Genomic DNA, 19,947 nt, shown 5'->3' on the forward strand with positions numbered 1-19,947 from the left:
TGCATAGGTAATCTTCTTCTTTGGCCTGTCCAATGCATAGGTAATCGTCTTCTTTGGCCTCTCCAATGCATAGTTAATCGTCTTCTTTGGCCTGTCCAAGGAGACCCAAACCTGCAGATGGTGGTCATGCATTCCGTCCCCCACCTCCTACGCAGGTGGCAAGCGGGGCACCCCCCCCCCAGCACAGGAGGCCTGTGGGAGGTGCGCAGCCCCCCCCAGCACAGGTGGTCTTTGGGGCCATGCCCCCCCACCCTGCCACATGGTTGCTCGGCTGGTGTGCGGCCCCTCTTTTGCGGGCAGCTGGCGGGCGCCCACTTCCCCCACTGCCACCATCCTGGCGCCAAGAATTCTCTCCAGACCAATTTGCAGCAGTGTGGTGGCTTCACTGTACCAGTCTTGAGGAGGGCCAGTGCCCAGCATCCATCTTGGGTGAGGGAATCCATTCGTTCTGCCTGTGGAAGCCTCATGGAGCTGCAGCGGCAGTGCGGAGTGGCAAGGGCTCTGCAGAGGGAGCTGGGAGCCATGAAACTCACCCATTTCTCCTTGGGAATCCTTGAATTCCTGTTGTTGAGCCTCAATCTTCACTGAGGGCCAGTCATCAACTGTTTAAGTGTTCAATTATCAATAAGCCGAAGTCTGTGGAAGGCCATAATGGCCCCACTTTAAGTGGTTCGCTGCTCCCACAGCTCACCATGCTGTCTCTGCCTCCACCACCATCTTGGATCCTCGGTTTTTTAATTTTTTTTTCTTTATAGAGTGCTTGAAGTATTTCAGTACTATTCTAAGAGTCTTACATAAATAAGACTTCATGATATTTAATTCTTAAAGCCAGACTATGCAGTTGGTACTATTATGTTCATCTCATTCACTAAGATCCTAAAACTTGAAGACAGAAATAATGTCCAGAGAGGTAGCAGCTACAACTGATTTCAATATCATGGTTTTATATGGTAATTTTCCTTCCTGTCCTCCACCACACTTCACAGGTTTTATCTTCTTATTCTGCCCTTCCTTTTCTACTAAAATTAGAATTCATATGAATATCAATTCATTAAAAACCAAAACAAATAAAGAGAAAAGTAGGAAAAAAGAGAGTGAGAGATGAGAAGAAGAGAGGGGAAAGGAGAGAAGAGAGGCAGAATACAGAAGAAAGGAGGTTAAAAGAAAACAGAAGGATGGCAAAATCTAAAGGCACTCAAATTTGAATTTCTCTCTGTGACTCAGAACAATTGCTACAGGTAGATATAAACTCCCTTCATTCTACTTACACTAAATTATATCAGTGAGTCTATGATGTTCCCTCGAGCCATTAATACAAAACAAATTTAGCAAAACTCTCTAAATGAAATTATTTCTTTTATTCACTATCTCTGTACTGTTGTTGTTAAGTGCCATCGAGTCGTAGGTGACTCATAGCGACCCAATGAAAGTCCTCAACACATGAATGACTTTCATCCTTTCTCCAGGTTCATAGGCACCTGAAAGATGTTTTGGCATTGTGCTAGATGCTGAGGATTCAATGCTTTCTTGAAAATTTAAAAAATCTTCAATCTTGATCTTCATACAGTTACTCGTCTAACTGGGAGGAATGGAAGTAACTGGAAGAAGGAATAAATAGTCTAACTGGAAGGAGCAGAAATTACACAAGTTTTTATAAATTTAATTGTGTAAGAGCTGGGGAGAAATGCATAGAAGACATAGACATAATTCTGTACTGATTGAACTTTCAGGGAGAAAACTTCAGAGTGGGTGTTTCACTGTCAGGTTTATTCTTTACCACAGCAAATAGAGACTATTTATAAGAGTTGGTATAACATCCTTGATGGTAAAAGCATCTACATCATATTCTACACACAATACTATACTCAGATAGTAGCCTTCCTTTTTAGTATTCTTGTCCACACCCTCCATTATCCACTACCTTGACAACGTCATAATTTACCACATTCAACTAGCCCTAAAATAGCATCATTTGATAATGAGTAGTAGCTTTGATTCCTTACTGACTAATTCCTTACTTTTTTTTTTACTCCAGAACTTTTTTTAAAAAAATACTTTCTTTGCCACCTGCTTCAGTGCCTAAATGGGTGAAAGACAGGCATGTGTCTTTAATATTCATGCACTCCAATCTATCTCCTAGTCTTAACTGGTTTGACTCACGTCTCCCTGAAATATCATCCTTTCACCCTATTGATTTAACATATCAGTTTCTCATAACTTTCTTGGGTGTTCTTATCAGGCTGATCTATTTGGACAAACATCTCTAGGCAAAACTCTGAACACTCTTTAATATTCAGCTTATTTTTCCAACAAGCTAAAAATGGAAAGGCTGTCAGGTTGTGTATTTCAGTTGACATCAATATGCCACTGCCAGTTGAAGTGGTTTAATGTTGCTGAGCATTTAGCACGTCCCAGCTGGACGGGCTGATTCTCCACCAGGCAGCTGCATGCAAAGCTGTCAAGCTCCTAAGGCTCTTCCCTTGGAGCATGCGTTGGCATGGTGTCTATAATCATTAATGATTGATCATTAGCTTAAATTACCGAAGTTTTCTTGATTTCTATCAGCCTACCTAAGTTGTTAATCAACACAGGGAGGGTTCTTTAATAAAGTCAGTCTTGCATTTAAATACATATTTATAAAACAGACAAGACTGAAGAGGAAAAAGAAGATGACAGATTACTGTTTTAAAGTATGTGGAACCCTGTTCCTTGAAAGGGGAACTGCCCCTTTTTAACCTCATGTGTCTGTCCTACCTGGCTAGTACTGTTACATAAGCAGTAGATTCAAGTTAGACTAGATCAATGGTATTGAGGCTGATAATCACAGAGTCCTCAACCCTAAGCAACTATATTTTAGAAGACTTTTGTGGACCTTTTATTTTTTTTTAAATGAGAGAAAGTTTTGGTACCAAATAGAGTTTCTTATATTTATTTCAGGGAGGAACCAATAGTAATTTGACACAATAATCTTCACCACTTGTATTATCTAAATAAATAGATAGGAAAGAGATTTTACAGATCTAAGTAGAGTCACTTAACACCTGGCCTTAAGCTACTACAAAGATAATATCCTAGATTAAGCAGAAATTTTCTGTGGCTGGTAATGAAAGGACAAATCAGTCACTCAAAACTAAATAAAAATCACACACAATTGAATTGTAGCCACAACCTTTCTAGTTGTTGTTGTTGTTATGTGCCATCGAGTCGCTTGCGACTCATAGCGACCCTATGTACAACAGCCCTAAACTCTGCTTTGTCCTGTGCCAATTGCACTGTCTCTGACACTCCCATCCCAATTATCCCAGTCATTGAATCAATCCACCTCATAGAGGGCCTTCCTCTCCTGCACTGTCCCTCCACCCTCCCAAGCATGATGTCCCTCTCCAAGGACCGGTCTCTCCTCACAACATGTCCAAAGTATGTTAGACGGAGCCTCAGAATCCTTGCCTCCAAGGAGCCACCCGGTTTAACCCTTTCTAGGACAAATCTGTTTGTTTTCCTAGCAGTCCATGGTATTCTCAGTACTCTTTGCCAGCACTACAGCTCAAAGGCATCAATTCTCCTTCTATCCTCCTTGGTCATTGTCCAGCTCTCTGATGCATAACAAGTGATTGTGAAGACCATGGCCTGTATCAGATGCACCTTAGTCTCCAGAGAGACACCATTGCTCTTCAGTACTTTGGAGAGGTCCCAAACAGCAGGCTTTCCCATGGCAATGCGCCTTTTAATTTCCTGGCTGCTGGTGCCAAGACTGTTGACTGTGGAGCCAAGCAAACTAAAGCTGTGTACAATCTTAATCTCTTCACCATCCATCCTGATGCTGCCAATTGGTCCAGTGGTGAGAATCTTTGTCTTCTTGACATTGAGCCTCCATCCATATTGTAGGCTGCAGTCCTTGACACTCTGCAGTAGGCGCTTCAGGTCCTCTTCAGTTTCAGCAAGCAGGGTTGTGTCATCCGCATAACTCAGGTTGTTGATAAATCATCCACCAATCTTGACCCCACATTTCTCCTTATAGAGCCCCGCCTTCCGGATAATCTGTTCTGCATATAGGTTGAAAAGGTATGGAGATAGGATACATCCCTGGCATACGCCCTTCCCAATTTTGAAGTGTTCCCTTGCTCTGCTCTGACAACTGCCTCCTGGTCCAAGTATCGGCTTCGCATTAGAATGATCAAGTGTTCTGGGATTCCCATTCTTCTCAGAGTCAGCCATAGTTTGTTATGATCTACACAGTCAAATGCCTTTGCATAGTCAATGAAACACAGACAGACAGATTGACCTTTCTAGTACGTCCAGCTAAATACCCACCCCAGCAAGCACCAGTTACTGGGGCCATGTAAGGCTCTTATAAGAAACAAAACTGAGTGTGCATTTAAATGTGCAAATTTGGAACTATAACAGATGGGTACTGTTTTAGACCCCTAAGTTTGTGGCAACTCTTTAGGGCATATTTAGAAAAAGTAATATGAAAATTTAACAATAATTTTAAAATCATATTACTATGCTTGACATTGAGTGCATTCAATACTGAGAATGACAGAATGTAAGATTTTTAACCGGCAATCTATTCATAAAACATATATGCTAGCTTCCAGAAAGAATTGAAAGACTCTATCCCAGGAGTGAATATTTTTAGTGTTTTATGTCCCTGAGTCTGACAGAAACAGTAATACGTCTTTGCTAAATATGTATCATGGTGCTATACTTATGCCTAAAAGATAAAGCCAAACTATGTTTGATTGGAATGTACTTTTGAATTCAATCTCTCACTATATAGCCTTTATGTTTCTCCTGAGAATGAGCAAATGAAACTTGGTCTTCGATGCATTAGCACTGTACACATAGCCAATGTAAAGCAGCTTCTGAAAATTATTTTTCTACGCAAAAGTGATGGGGAGAGAATGTGCATGGCTTCAACTGAATCTCAGTGTAATAAGCACTGTTTCTGTAACTGTGACATGCAACCTTTGCCACCCAAGAAAGCACGTACAGCCGCTGCGATAAATGGGGAAAATATTGAAGTTCTTAAGGATCCCATTTTAGGTGGAACCACAATGAATGTTTATGGAAGCAGTAGGCAAGACGTCAGGTGACATACTGCATTGAGCAAATATGATGCAAAAGGTCCCTTTCGAGTGTTAGAAATCAAAGATGACACTATGAAGACCAAGGTATACTATTAAATGGTGTTTTCGATTACCTCATATGCATATGAAAGCTGGGCAATGAATAAGGAAGACTGAAGGAAGGATCTATGCATATCAATTATGATATTGGTGAAGAATATTAAATAAGTCATGGAATGTTAGAAGAACAAACCTGTTTTGAAAACATGCAACCTAAATGCTCCTTAAAAGCAAATGTGGGGGGGGAAGCAAATCTAGGGCAGGTTTTGATAGGAAACTTAATCTCACATACCTTGGACATGTACTAAAGAGGAATTAATCCTTAGAGAAATATTGAAACTCTTTTTTTTATAGAACAGAAGGTTAGCAAAAAAATGAAAGCACTCAGTGAGATGGATTGACATGGTAGGTGCAACAATGGGTCCAAACATAACACTAATTGTGAGGAGGGCACAAAACCGGGTAGGATTTACTTCCCTTACAGATCAGCTTGTCCTTGGCATTAAACCGCTGGGTTAAATCCAAATATTTGAATTTTCGGGTAAACGGCTGTAGTCTGACATTCCTGACATGGTTGCGTTTGCTCCGTAGTTTCAAAGGAACATAGCAGCAAAGCAACACAATAAAGCAGTTTGAGATAGGAATCAAACAGATTAAAAGGTAAAAGGCCTCACTTTCACGCCCTGGCCCGTTATTTTGGAAGCCAGGGAGGGTGTAAATAATAAATAAAAGACATGGCAAAAAAAAAAAAATAACGAAACAAAAAACCGGGTAGGATTTCATTGTTTTACATACAAAGTCACCATGGAGCTGACTCAAAGACACCTCAGAACAACAGCTGCCACGCATCACATTTTAGTGTAATAGCACCAAGAAGGAATTGTTTTTAGTGTTCCTGATAATTAGACTACATTTTCCTTTCACTCCAGAGTTTTACATTAAAAAAAGAAAATATAAAATAGAGTGCTAGCAAAAAAGAAATTAAATGGCTCTGGTGAGATATTTCCTTCACAGTTTATTGTTTTTTGGGTTTTTTTTAACCCAAATTTCATTTAGAATAGGGATTCTATGAACAACAGAAAAATGTAGTGAGATTAAATATCCCTCTTCCCATTTGGAATTCATTTACTGACCGAATGGCTATTCTGTCAAGAATACTTATCATAAAAAGAGAAACCAAAATTATTGTTCTTTCTGTTCCTTTCCCCGAAAATAATTTCTGCTGTACTTGTACGAACTGCTTCATTGACTGAGACAACACTTAAAATAAACTCAAAGCCAAACTCCTATCAGCAAGTGGAATGTGACTTATAATGACCTTCCAGTGGGTTTCTGAGGCTGTAATCGTCATGGAAAGAAATCTTTTTCCTATGTAAGTGGTTGGTAGATTAAAAAAAGAGATCTTTCAGTTAGTAGCCCCAAAATGTTATGCACTATTCTATCTTACAATAGATAATTTCATTTCAGTCATTTAAAATTTTAATAATATGGATCAGTCACCACTGAGCCAGTTGGCAGCATCATGTTAGACAGTGAAGAGATTGAGATTGTTAGCAGCTTCAGTTTGTTTGGCTCCACAATCAACACTCTTGTACCAGCATCCAGGAAATTAAAAGATGAATTGCATTAGCAAAGTCTGCTGTCAGAGACTTCTCCAGGGGACAAAAGAGAAACAATATCAGTCTGGAGACTAAGGTGTGCCTGATCCAGGCCATAGTCTTTGAATTTACTTGCTATGCATCATAAAGTTACACAATGACTAGGGATGATAGAAGGAGAATTGATGTTTTTGAATTATGGTGCTGGAAAAGAGTATTGAATATACCATGGAGCACTATGAGAACAAAAAGGACCTAGAGAGGGTGAGACCAGGCTGCTCCTTGGAGGCCAGGATTATGAAGCTTCATCTGACACTTTTGACATGTTGCAAGGTCGGATCAGTCCTTGGAGAGAGAAGTCATGCTTGGGAGGGTGGAGGGACAGCAAAAGAGAGGAAGACACACAATGGGAGGGATTGATTCAATGACTGGGGTAATTGGAGGGTATTGGTATGTCAGAGAAAATAAGGTTGGCACAGGATAGAGCAGAGTTTAGGGCTGTTGCACATAGGGTTACTATGAGTTGCAAATGACTTGATGACACATTATAACAACAATATAATAAAAGTAGTTGGGTGGGAGTTGACCACCCATTTTATCTAGTCTCTTGGGATGAAGTTCATTTTGAGTAGTTTCATTTCTTTCAGCTAAACATACAAGTTCTGATGATCGAGTGGTAAGAAGCTGCACTGCAATCCTGAAGACATGTGGTTCAAATCCACCAGCTGCTCAGTGAAAGAAAGACGGGCAATCTTCTCCCATGTGATTAATTGACTCTGAAAACCCACTGGAGTATCAGATATGGGTCAGTTCTGACTCATACAACAACAACAGATATCTATCTATCTATCTATCTATCTATCTATCTATCTATCTATCTATCATCTACATAGGTAATAGATAGGAGTGGATATGCTAGTTGTAGAGTATTTCTATTTCTAGCATTTTTAAGGAAGTATCATGTTTTGCCTTGTTTTTGGTTTGGATTTTTTGGTTTTGGCTTGGGGTTTGTTTTTTTTTCCATAGTGGAGGAAATTCTTTCTAATCCCACCAGCAGTGGAACAGGATTTCAATCTCCTCAGAACCTCCTTAGGTTTTGTTTTCTACATTCCTTACGCCATTTTCGCAATGATTGAGATGATAACTCACTGCAGTTTGATTTTTATTTATCTACTGATGATCACCCTTTCTCATTACATCAAGTCGGAATCGAGTCACAGCTGACCTTCCAGTGGGCTTTTGGGAGGTTGTGAGTGGAGATTGCCTATCTTTCGCCTGTGGAGCCAGCAGGCCATTTGAACCACCAGCGAGACACTACCTCAGGGATCGCAGTGTGATCCCTACAGGTCACACCAGGAGAGCTACCCGGTGACTAATGATTAAGAGAGCCTTTTTTTCTTGTCTGCTGTCCACTCGAATATCCTCCTGGTGAAGAGTCTTATTGAGTCTTTTGCTCATTTTTTTTTATTGTGTTGTTCTCTTTTTGTTGTTGCTCTTTCAGCCTTGTTTTGACTCCAGTTCCTTTCTCTCTCTGCTTCTATCTCTAAAAGTCTCTTTAGCGTAACAGTTGTCTTTCTTTTGCTCATCTGAAAGACTTTCTTAAATCCCTTAAAGTTATTATAACAGTGCCTGGTCTCACAGGAGTTATTCATGAGTCCTGGTCTATCGACACAATAGGAAGATTGCAAAGATGGTCAGTGGGCTTATTCCAGGCTCTGGCTGGTAAACCTATGGTTATGTCCTCTTGTTGCCTTGGAAAGCAGCTTCACATAAACTACCATAATTGTGAAGAAGTACCATTTACACTTACACGCTAACCTTCTTTCCCCAATTCGGGAGCTATATTTGAAGATATGCGTTTGGTTTCTGTCTCCTTACTGTGTGTGCAAATTATTTTCCTAAAATTTAGAAACACAAAACAAAGCAAGAGCAACAACTCCAAAACCTGCATCTGCCTGCAGATTTGATGCCAAGCAGCTTCACAGCTGGAGTGCTTTCTACTTCCTTATTTTCTGCTCCATTTCCTCAAATTCACATGACAGTGGCTTTATCTCTCCTTTATCTTTCTTTATAGATTTGCATAAAATTGTTATGTATTTTTGGCAGAAGGAGGGCTCAAATTATGAATTATCAATGAATGTCATTATTTAGAAAGATTTTAGTATGATGGTCTTACTTGTGAGAGTATGGGTGCTTTTTTCAGAATGGAAAAAGCAGGAACTGAACAACAGTCTCTAAACTTGTATGATTGTTACTCTTTCTGACTTCCAAACATCTATTCTAGAATATGATCTGTGTCTTTGCATCACAGTAGCTCATTACTGAGTCTTATGAGATCTTCCTAAGTTTTCAATCACTGTTTTCAATTTTGAACCATGCAGTGTTTCCTTGTTCTATTCTGACAACTGCCTCCTGGTTCAAGTAGTGTCTATACATGTGAATGTTGGACAATAAATAAGGATAACAGAAGAGGAATCAGTGCCTTTTAATTGCAGTGTTGGAAAGCAGTATTGGATCTCCAATAGACTACCAAAAGAACAAACAAGTAAGTTTTGGAAGAATTGCAATCAGGGTGAGCCTTGAGGCAAGGTTGGTACAATTTCATCTCACACACTTTAGGCATATTTTCAGAGGACGTAAATCCTTGGACAAAGTTATCATATTTGGAAAGACGGAAGATCAGAAAAGAAGAGGAAGACCCTCAATAAGATTGATTAACAAAGTGACTGTGACAATGAACTTGAATATATCAAAGATGGCTAGGACAGCACAGGTTCGGGCTGTTGTTGTTGAATACTATAGAACTGGAACTGACCCATAGCTGGCCCCGTGGCAGATTTTCAGAGGCAACTAATCACACAGGAGGAAATTGCCCACCGTTCTCCCACAGAGCATCTGATGGATTTGAACAGTGGACCTTTTGGATTAACAGCATAGCTTCTTATCCGTAGGCCACCAGAGTCCTTGAGTCACTATGAGTCATGGTCAACTAGATGGCACGTAACAATAACAGTTTGTTCTCACGTCTATTTTTGGAAGTAGAATTCTTGTGACCTGTTTTGGCAATTTATGCCTGTCTGTTGTTATTGTTATTGTGTTATTGTTGTTGTTGTTGTTGTTATTGATTGCCATTGAGTCAAGCATGACTCAAAGCAATTCCATGAACAAAATACCTGATACCTTTCTATAAGTTTCTCCAAGCTCATAGAGTTTCAAGGGCATGAGGTTTAGGAAGTGAATGCCACTCCGGCTTCCAAGCCTGTCCTACAACTTGGAGCTCCACAAAAACACCATTCATACTGGCAAACCATTACGGTATTTGATGGCACAGTTTTAACATCACAGCAAACCCAGATTACCTCAGTACAGCAAATTGACAAAGAGTGATGTACAAAGTAGAAGAATGTTCCTCCAAAATAAAACAACACTAGTCTCTCTTAGCAGTGGTTAAGTGTCGTCAAGTTGAATGCATAGCAACACTATGAGCAAAAGACCTGAACTCTATTCTATAATTAACATCATTTCTTTATATTTATGGAGTTTATAGTTTCCAGAGACATCTGGCATAGGAAGTGGATGCTACTCCTTCTTCCAAACCCGTATCAATCTGGAAGCTCTTCCAAACAATGTCCATGATAGATAACCATCATGGAATTTGACACAGCTATGGCACAGTGATTGGCAACTCCAAGTTGTTCAGAACATGCAGCAAAATAGACAAAATAGACTTTTATCTGTAAAGGAGATAATTGAGTGATTACATTTTATGTGAACTATCTAGTTGACATTATAATGGCCAATACCTAACTCCTCAGTATATAACATCTCCCCATGTAATAAAAGAAAAGAAAATAAATGTGAACAAATAGGAAAATGTAGGACAACTAGAATAGAGTCAGAAAACTGTATGCTAGATTTTTTTTTTCTTTTCCTCCATAGCAATGCACACATCCAAAAGCAAAAGGAACATTTCCTTTAATCAGGCCCAATACCTAGGAAGAGAGCCCATGGGAGCATAGCTGATGATTGAATTCCCACACCTTTCAAAATATTTCCCCTTACTGAGCTGTCAGCAGTCAAAGGGAGAAAGTGTAGATTGCTAACACATAGCTATAGTCTAAGTGCTACAACATATTCCTTGGTCTTGAAGAAATTGAAAATGAAATCCCAAACTGCCTGTACCTTTGCAGTGGTTTCATGCTCAGAAATCATGAGAAGTTTCCAAATTGAAAATTTATGGCTGGTGCAACCTTAGTAGAGTGGCAGAAACTCATATGGAAAAACTATAAACAAATCTCAAGTGAAGGTTTACCTGAGCCCATAGATTTGATATCCTGGGCCGAAGGTTTCAGGGGCATACTTCAAAGTTAACAAACTGATTCATAAAACCATCCTGGTAGAGGCAGAGGCTGTCTTCCCTAGGTCTCCTTAAATCAGTCTATTCCTAAGAGAGAGAAAAATAAAAAATTTAATGCGGGTGTGTGTGTGTGTGTGTGTGTGTGTGTGTGTAACTTGCTATTCCAAATTTCTTTTTTGTTGAATTCAAGTTCCTGGGGTTCATCATGACTCCCCAAATCATAAATAAGATTTTAGTGAATGGATATCAGAAAAAAAATACTTAAACACTCATTCATGTGCACACACACATCTATTTGTTTTTTATAGTAAAGTGTTCTTCATAATCTGCCTTACCCATGGTTTGTAGCATTGATTTGTTTCTTGCGTAAGTTTAACTGAAGAAGATGAAAACCAAACAAGCAAATGAACCATCTGATTCCAGATGCTTCTGCAGAGAAGTACTTAAGGCTTATAGCCAGGAGAATCAGCAGTAGATCACGTTACCAGTAAAGTGAAGGCTGACTTTTATTTCATTTACTCCAGTTCATTTTGCTCTCCCGTGACTTGACTGGAGTCAAGGCAAATTATGTGTGTTTCTTATCCTTTAAAAAATCAGAGAAAAATTTAGACTGATCATTAGAAATGTATACACCCTACAGGAACTGTGATTTCAAACACAACACATTGTGTTTGGCAGTGTGCTTTCCATGCATGTAAAAGCCAAACAACTGCCAAATTTGAGGAGTAACAAATTGCAAAGAAGTCCGGCTGAAGATTCTTCAGTGGTCTTTGTAAAATCAACTTTTCTCTTAAGGTTTCATGTCACTGTGTGACATACGCTTAATTTTAATTTACTGATTATTTTATACATTCACTTCAAGAAGTGTTGATCAAATTGTTATTACGAGCAAAATGCTGTAAGCGTACAAAGCTATATGAGTTATTGACCCTTTCTACAAAGAGTATTGAGTCTGGTAGAAATACATGATGTGTTTTTCAAATATTTGATGATGTGTTTTTCAAATATTTGATAAAATACTACATAACCATCGGAGAATGAAGTAATTTAGATTTAAATAACTGAAGATTTCTTTTAAAAAGTTGTGTTTCATATGATTTAGGGAACAGACAACTTTCCCAACAACTGAGAAGACCTGAACTTTTAAATATTCTAGTGTTTAAAAGAATATTCATTCAGGATCTTCAAATATTGATTTGTCTTGATTTTGGCATTAAAATTGTTACCATCTACTACATTGTTTAATTGGAGCATAGCAATTAAAATAGTGGCAATTTTACACAATTATTTTATAATAAATTTCCTTTGTATAGACAAGATTTGGTCTCAATCTACTATAATCAGTGTAAATGCATATTTTTATATCTCACATATTCAGTTTCCTGTCCTTAAAAATTACTTTTTAAGAAATCTTAAGAAATAATGACAATATGATAAATCCTAGAACACTTGATGGTGCTAATGTGAAACCTATATCAAAAGGCAGTCACCAGAACAGAGCAAGGAAATACTGTATGGTTCAAAATTGGGAAGGGCGTACAGCAGGGATGTGTCCTGTCTCCATATGTTTTCAGCAGGTATGCAGAACAGATTATCCAGGAGGTTGGGCTCTATGAGGAGAAATGTGACATCAGGATTGGTGGAAAAAACTATCAACAGTCTGAACTATGCAGATGACACACCCTGCTTGCTGAAACTGAAGAAGACCTGAAGTGCTTGCTACAGAGGGTCAAGGACTGCAGCTTTCAATATTGATTGAGGCTCAAAATCAAGAAAACAAAGATTCTCACCACTGGACCAATTGGCAGCATCAGAATGGATGGTGAAGAAGTTGAGATTGTTCACAGCTTTAGTTTGCTTGGCTCCACAGTCAACACTCTCGGCACCAGCAGCCTGGAAATTAAAAGACACATTATGATGGGAAAGTCTGCTATTAGGAACCTCTCCAAAGTACTTAAGAGCAATGGTGTCTCTCTGGAGCCGAAGGCACATCTGATACAGGCCATGGTCTTCGCAATCACTTGTTATGCATCAGAGAGTTGGACAATGACTAGGAAGGATAGAAGGAGAATTGATGCCTTTGATCTGTGGTGCTGGAGAAGAGTATTGAATGTACCATGGACTGCAAGGAAAACAAACAGATTCAATCTTGAGAGAGTTAAACCGGGCTGCTCCTTGGAGGCAAAGATTCTGAGGCTTCGTCTGACATACTTTGGACATGTTGTAAGATGGGACCTATCCTTGGAGAGGGACATCATGCTTGGGAGGGTGGAGAGACAGCACAGGAGGGGTACACCCTCTATGGGGTGGATTGATTCAGTGACTGGGGTAATCAGGATGGGTCTATCGGAAACAGTGTGATTGGCACATGACAGGGCAGAGTTTAGGGCTGTTGTAAATAGGGTCACTATGAGTGGCAAGCGACTGGATGGCACATAACAAAAACAACATGATACATTCTGTAATGAACGAATTCCTAGTATTAAAGCTATAACAGATAAGGAAGTAGTACTTCAATTAGCAGCATTATGATTCAACCACTTTTTGAACTGGGATTTTTCTGGTCTAAATAATGTAACATTGACTTTATTAGCCACAAGTTATGGAAGAGGGTTGTTAGATGCCATCAAGTCAAGGATGACTCATAGTCATGCTATGAACAACAGGTCGGAATGCTGACCTATCCTGTGCCGTCCTCACCATCTCTGGTACACTTGAGCCCATTGCTGCAATCACCATGCCAATCCATCTCCACATGCATCTTCCTCTCTTTCGCCAGCCCTCCACTCTTCCAAGAGTGATATCCTTCTTCCAAGGAATAGCCTCTCTTAGCAACATGTCCAGTGAATGAGGACGAAGCTTTGCCATCCTTGCCTGCCAAGTGCACTCCTGCAGCATGTATTCTAAGACTTACTTGTTCATTCTTTTGGAAATTTATGGGATATTTAGTACTCTTCTCCAACTCCACAACTCAAAGGAATCAATTCTTCTGTCATCCTTATTTAAGGAGCTGAATAGAAGATTTCAAAAGGCAACTCAGGAAGACAAGACAAAATATTATAAAGAAATGTGCAAGGAGCTGGAGTCAGAAAACCAAAAGGACCAAACTGGCTCAGCATTTCTTAAGCAGAAAGAACTAAAAAAAATTTAAAAAAAAATAAATTGAAGCCATGAGTTGCCATGTTTAAGGATGCTATGGGCAGAATATTGAATGATTCAAGAAACATTAAAAGGATATGGAAGGAGTAAGCAGAATCATTGTATCAAAAAGAATTGGCTGACACAGAAGAATTACAAGAAACAGCATATGAGCAAGAGGCAATGGTGATGAAGGAGGAAGTTCAGGCTTGCTCTGAAGGACTTGGCAGAAAATAAAGCCCCAGGAATTGATAAACTATCAATTGATATATTTCAGCAAAGAGATGCTGCCCTGCATGTGCTCATCAAATTGTGCCAAGAAATCTGGAGGACAACTGCTTGGCCAACTGACTGGAAGAGAGATGTATTTTATTCCCATTCCAAAGAAAGGTGACCCAACAGTGTGTGGAAATTATCAAACAATATCACTAATATCACACACTAGCAAAATCCTGCTGAAGAATATCCAGAAAAGACTTGAACAGACATTGACAGAGAACTAACAGAAATACAGTCTGGGTTTAGAAGAGATCATGGCACTAGGGACATTATTGGCGATGTCAGATGGACCTTGGCAGAAAGCAGAGAGTACCAAAAGAATGTGTATCTGTGTTTCATTGACTATGCAAAGGCATTTGATTGTGTGGATCATAACAAACTGTGGCTAACCTTGAGAAAAATGGGAATCTCAGAACACTTGATCATGCTTATACGAAACCTATGCTTGGACCAAGAAGCAATCCTCAGAATAGATCAAGGAAACAGCATGGTTCAAAATCAAGAAAGGAGTGTGTCAGGGATGCATCCTGTCCCTGTACCTTTTCTGTATGCAGAACAGATTATTCGGTAAGCAAGGCTTTATGAGTAGGAGTGTGGCATCAATAGTGGAGGGAGACTCATTAACAATCTATGATATGCAGGTGACACAACCTTGCTTGCTGAAACTGAAGAAAACCTGAAATACTTGCTGCAAAAGATCAAGGACTGTAGTACGGATTGAAACTCAACATCAAGAAGGCAAAGATTCTCATCATTGGGCCAATTGACAGCACCATAAAGGATGGAGAAGAGATTGAGGTTGTTAGCAACTACAGCTTGCTTGGATCCACAATCAACACTTAATACCAGCACTCAGGAAATCAAAAGATAATTGCATTGGTAAAATGTGCTGTCATAGACTTCTCCAGAGTGCTGAAGAGCAACAATGTCAGTCTAAGATACAAAGGTATGCCTAATCCAGGCCATGGTTTTCTCAATTACTTGTTGTGTTTCAGAAAGTTGGACAATGACTAAGGATTACAGAAGAGAAATAGATGCCTTCGAGTTGTGGTGCTGGAGAAGAGTCTTGAATATACCAAGAAAACAAATAGGCCTGTCTTAGAGAGGGTGAAACCAAGTCTCTCCTTGGAGGCTAGGATTTTGAAGCTCCACCTCACTTACTTTGGGTATGTTGTCAGGAGAGATCAGTCCTTGGAGGAGGTTATCATGCTCAGAAGGGTGGACAGAAACAGGAAAGGGAGACCCCAGATGAGATGGATTGATGCAGTAACTGGGGCAATGGGGGTTGGTGTGTTAGAATTGGTGAGACTGGCTTAGAAAAGAGAAAGGTTCAGAGCTTCTGTACATAGTGTCGCTATGCATCCCAGGCAACTTGACCATTAACATTCCATGACAGGTTTTGGCAGGAGTGGCATTCACTTCCTTAACATGCCTCTGGAAATTCTATGAACTTTGATAAATGTCAATAGCTGTAGAGGGGCTTTAGGCCTTTTGTTCATAGGGTCACTATGAGTTGTGTTTGACTTGAAGGCAATAATATAAGTGATGATAGTTCCTTAGTTCACATCAGTGTTTCTCACGGCTTTGGGGAGTTTAATGAATGCTGCCTGATATTTTCTTTCTCATGCTGGATGTTTTCTATCAGATTTCCTGCTGCAGCATTTTGATTATTTCTGTTTTGAAGCTTCAGCCTCCAAATTGCTTTTTGGGCGGGCATTTGTGAGGAGATAAGAGTATGGTTTGTAATCTCACAGAATGATTCAAGGATTAGAGCCTTGGCACTGAGACCCTCGATTATAAACTGTTTAGCTTGCCATACGAAACTCTGAAAATGTCCACACTTTCACTTATAACAGTAACACTGGAAAGGAGAGACCCAAACCACTGGAACTTGGAAATGTCAACTGTTCTTTGGTGCTTTTGCTCCGACATAAGCATTGGGCTTTTAGTTTTGTGTTTCAATTTGGACTCATGTCACCCTGTGACAGAGTGAAGCTAAATGGCTGTTTTTTCCTGGCTATGAATTTCTCAGAAGCAAGATTTCCAGATCTTTCTCCTATAGAACTAGTGAATTAAAACTACCACCCTTTCAATTTACATTTCTGTGCTTAACTTTTCATGTCACCAAAGCTCCTAAATTTTCAGTGTATGGTTAGTAACCTTGATGAATAAAATATGTTGTTGTTATTGCTTACCCTAGAGTCAGAACCGACCCATAGCTGTCCCTCTGGGGGGGTTTCAGAAGCACTTAATTACACAGTTTGGATTTTTTCCAGTTCTCTCTTTCTCTCTCTCTCTCTCTGTGTGTGTGTGTGTGTGTGTGTGTGTATGTGTGTGTCTATAAAATCTGGTGGCTTAAGTGGCAAGAAGCTGCACTGCAATCCCGAAGGCACCCAGTTTGAGGCCACCAGCTGCTCCACAGGAGAAGGATGGGAAATCTCCACCCATTGAATATATATATTCAATGCCTTTGAATTACAGTGCTGGAGAAGTTTGAACACACCATAGACTGTCAAGAAAACAAAGAGGTCTGTCTAGGAGGGAGTGAAACCAAGTTTCTCCTTGGAAGCTAGGATTTTGAAGCTTCATCTCACATACTTTGGGCATGTGGCTAAAAGAGACTGATCCTTGGAGAAGGATATCATACTTGGAAGAATGGAGGGACACCACAGGAGAGGAAGACCCCAGATGAGATGGATTGACACAGTAAACTGAGGCAATGGACGTGGGTGTGTTGGAGTCAGTGAGACTGACAGGGCAGGCTTCAGAGCTATTGTAAATAGAGTTGCTGTGAGTCACAGGTGACTCAACAGTACGTAACAACAACTGTATCTATAAAATAAGTGATGATAGTTCTCTAGTTCTCACATCAGTGTTTCTAATGGCTTTGGGGAGTTTAATGAGTGCTGCCTGGTATGTTCCTTCTCATGCCGCACGTATCCTATCAGATTTCCACCCTTTTCCTGGAAAGCAGCTGATGGCCTCAAACCACGTATGTTTGGGATTGCAGCGCAGCTTCTTGTCACTATGCCACCAAAGCAGGGAATTTTAAAAATAAAACACTAAGGCCTCATCTTAAATATCCACTCCACTTCATCAAGACAAGAATTAAAACATGGCCCAAAGTTCTTTTTAAAATGCCAAGTGTTTGTAGGGGCCCCTTAGGATTGAGGGCATCTTTTCCAACAGACCAGCAGCCAACTCAGTAATGAGTTTCACAGTGAATACAAAAGCCATATCTGTGGCAGCTCCGATCCACCAGCCACCCAGAGACAGAAAAATGGGTACTCTCTTTTTGTGAGATTTACGGCCTTGGCAACTCATCTGGATTTACATCCTTGGGGAAAATTAACGGGAGGTCAGCTATGAGTCAGTTGCCATTTGACAACAATAAGCTTATGTTTTGAGTTTTTCTAGCCTTAGAGAAAAATTAGGCTAAGTCAAAAGAGTAGTGGTGGCATAGAGTGTAAGACTTTTATCTGAACGGTCAGCAGTTCAAATCCATCATCCTCTCTGAGAAAGAAAGATCAACAGCCTCAGGAGATCTCTAAAGGGCTGCTGCCACTCAATGGGTCCTTTGGTTTCAGGCTAAGATGATAAGTAAGTTATACTACAGCCTGATAAAGGTTCCAAGAACATTCTCTGATTCTAAATGATTTAAGCAAAATCCTTCAAGATCTACAAAATGAAGACTATTCAATGCTAGAAGTAGTGCAAGAAAAAAAAATTTTTTAAAGTTTAAGTTGTTAACATTTTGGATTGGAATGGAGTTAAAGTGAGAATGAAGGTATTGGATAACATTATTTAGGAGTTGGAATTTGCCTGGAAAGATGGGCAGTTTCCTCTCATGTGATTTACTGCCTCTGAAAACCCAGTGGGTGGCAGGGTTTGGGTGGGTGGCTGGGGTCTGCTATGCGTCGACTCCAACTTGACAGTATATAATAACATAGACATAGTATACAAGATTCCCACATAGAGCTGTCTATAACACAGCAAAAGATCGTCTGATGTTTTTCTAGTCCCCTTAACATTAAGGTTAGCAAAAGTGTGACACAGCCAGAGGTCTATGGGCCAAGGTTAATTTGTACGAGGGATCCCTTGATGGTAACAGAGGTCAAAGCTTTATTCTTATTCTGATGATGACTAAGCTGAAATACAAATGAGTATCGGACTTTGGGAATGACAGCATTTTATTCAAAGTGGCAGTATCTTGTTCAGATCGGTGTATGGGCTGGCTGGCTCTAGTGCTACTTCGTCCTTTTAAGTAGATCAGAGAGAGACTCAGTGTTTCAAAGAAAGCAAAATGATCTTTATCATTTAGCTTCTTTTTCTAATGGAATTGTCTTGTTGCTGAGGCCTCTGCCATCTATTTGATCTTCCTCTCTTCTCCTTTCCTACTCACAAGGATGCTCGGTCTCCTTGATTCTGAGGTTTGCATCCAACCAGCTTCTCTGAAGGTGAAAGATGGGCAGTCTCTGCCTGCGTGTTGTATAGCCTCTGAAAACCCACGGAAGGGTCAGCTATGAGATGATTCTGACTTGAGGGCATATAGCAACAACAGCAGCGCGACGCTGAAGATTCCTGATGGCAGACGCACAAATGCAGCATCTGGAGAGCGAGGCACCATGTCAAGCAAAAGCAGGCATTTGGCTTGAGGCGAGTCCCTCGTGAGCAGTCAAGAATGCCATTCATTTCTAATTCTCGCTTCTCTAAACCCACAGGAACTAAATATGAGTAATGCCGCCAGAAGAAAGTACTCTGCATCCTTAACTGTAGTTCCCTGATGTGGGAAAGCACCCTTCTTTTCCTGCTCCACAGAAGAATCCATTGTAATTTATCTCTAAGGCAGAACTGAGGGTGACTTCTCCCCCTTTTTTCCTGCTGCAAAGAGAAGAAAGGTTTCCTGTGGGCTTTCTTTTTTTCCCCTTGGAAAGGCTTTAGCTAAAGTGAAAAGCCTGCTGATTGTATACTTAATTTACATGCATTATATAGACAGCTTCCTTCTGCTGCTAATTGGTGTGTGGCCCATTAATGTTGTAGGTCCAGAAACAGTCCCACTCGGGGTCAGTCACTTAGAGAATCACAGTCTGGGGAAATGTAAATGCCCTCCCCCCAAGCCCTGTGGAGTAATGAAACTGTCGGAAGAGTAATGAACTGAAGGCTTGCACAAACACAGTTGTTAAAATGAATTTTAATTCAGTTCCAGATTCATAATATCTGTTAAGTGTTGTTCAGTTCTATTTTGTCTTGGACTTAGGATGAATTCTTGTCTTTTATAAGTGGTTTTATAGACCAAGGGAATGTTTCCTGGAGGTATATTTCTCCCTCCTTTTGTCATGTCTGTTTATTCTCTTTTTTTAATAAAACCCTCTAAAAGCAAGCACATTGTCCTGAAATCCTGAAGGGCATATAATCTTCTCTTTGATGATGATGCTCTCTTCAAGCA

The sequence above is a fragment of the Elephantulus edwardii genome, unplaced genomic scaffold (assembly GCF_000299155.1).
Source record: "Elephantulus edwardii isolate Elephantulus edwardi_28Jun2011 unplaced genomic scaffold, EleEdw1.0 scaffold00077, whole genome shotgun sequence".
NCBI lineage: Eukaryota > Metazoa > Chordata > Mammalia > Macroscelidea > Macroscelididae > Elephantulus > Elephantulus edwardii.